Source organism: Seriola lalandi, unplaced genomic scaffold, assembly GCF_002814215.2.
Source record: "Seriola lalandi dorsalis isolate HSWRI2012SDOR001 ecotype SW California unplaced genomic scaffold, Sedor1 jcf7180002053444, whole genome shotgun sequence".
Classification (NCBI taxonomy): domain Eukaryota; kingdom Metazoa; phylum Chordata; class Actinopteri; order Carangiformes; family Carangidae; genus Seriola; species Seriola lalandi.
Window position 1 is genome coordinate 152,289 of NW_019523997.1, and position 1,881 is coordinate 154,169.

Sequence of the window (1,881 nt, forward strand, 5' to 3'; positions counted from 1 at the left end):
GTTGACTTGTGTAGATGTGTGTGTGTGTGTGTGTGTGTGTCTGCGAATTGTTTGTCGGCCAGAGTGTCAACTCATGCTTGTGGCGCCTGGCAAGTCCATTACTTTGATTGCCGTTTGACAATCTGTCTTTATGACAGGCGACCGCGGAGCCTTGCCATCGATGGAAGAGAAACACATCGATCTATCACCCCGCGACCTCCGGCGGCTTTCAAATCTAGCCCTGTGCACAGATGGACATGTTGAGTGCTTCTCGACAGAATCGGGTATTGATTGCGTGGAAGTAAATGGCGGAGTCATATTTTTCTGTGTGCATCTGACTCAACCCTCCTGTCACCCTTTCTTCCCTGCTATCTGTTCTTATGATTCATTAGCAGCACCACAGAACCTTCTGTTTTGTTTATTCTATTTATTCTGAATGCGCTGCCAGTGCTCTGCCGCCTTCATCTTTATTTTCCCACCTATAACTCCACTATTCCCCATTGATCTAATCATATGCTCAGTCTCCTGTTCTCTTTTCGCAGGATTTCAAAAAACAGCACTTGCTAATTACATGGTAAATACATCCAAAAACCAGTCTGATCCCCAAGGTTATTTTTGGATTCTTTTTTATTTTGTCGTGCTTTGTATCTTTCCCCTATAAAGAAATAGTTAGCTATATATCAACAATGACACATGGACTCTAAAATAAACAAGAGTGAAAGACAGGAGAAGAGACGACTAGGCACAGGAGACGAAGAGAGAGAAAGACTGGGAAAGCGAGGAAAGGTAAGAGGAAGAGAGTGAAAAAAGACAGCAATTTCTCTACAGTAGAACCAAAAACAAACCATGGGAAGTGTACATTTCTTTAACATTTACAATTATAATAATAACAACGGCAATAATAATAACAGTAACAACAATCATAATTGTTCAAATAATAATAATAATTAATAAAAAAATCAATAAGACCTCTGGTTTCTCATAAAGACAAATGATTTTTTTTTTTATTCTTTTCTTTATTTTCTTTAAAGATCACTGGACAGTAGTTTGTTCGGCTTTGCACCTCTATAGGCTAATATTCTGTGTTAGTATAGTTGCTTCATAATGCGTTTCAATAGTAAAGTGTTTTCTTATTTTCTTAAAAGTTTCATTTAATTTATGTTGCTGTTCTTTTTTTTTATACAAATAAGGAATTCAGAGATATGTATATTTGTTCTGTCAACATGTTTACTGTACTGTATGAATGTGTGCATGTATCTGCATATGTGTGGTAGCATCCAGAAAAAAAAAAAAATCCATCCATTTAATATTCCCATTCATTCCTTTTGCTATCGCTCCCCTTGCCCTTCTTAATAAGACTTTTAAACCTTTTTATCCTCTTAATGACATTTTAAAATAATTAAGCTTTTCTTTAATGCCTTAGCAAGTCATATTCCTTTCTTCTTTGTCAGGAACTCAGCCCAACACTAATCCTTTCATTATTAGGAGCCAACAAAGGAGGAGCGATTGAGGAGGGGGGGGGCAGACAGAGAGAAAGAGAGATATAAGGGAGAGGGGAGTGGATGGTAACAGGTGAGCAGAGAGGAAGGAGATGGAGAGTAAATTAAAAGAGAGGAGAACCACCTTTCGCTCATTGCTGGTACGAGAGGGTGGTGGTGGTGGTGAGGGGTGGGGTGGTCACTAAAAACTGATTTTTTTTTTCACAAATTATTGGCAGGCCACCCACCAGGCAAAACAGGACAGTTAACTTGTTTATAAAGTATGGATACTTCCCGGGACTCTGGGCTTACGCACTCCACTGTTGTTAGGGAATTATATATGGGATGTGCTCTGTAGGCAAGATACTTTGGCAATTTTTAAAAAGTTAAATTTTGCTAGCTTCAGGTCAACTCTACCCCCCCC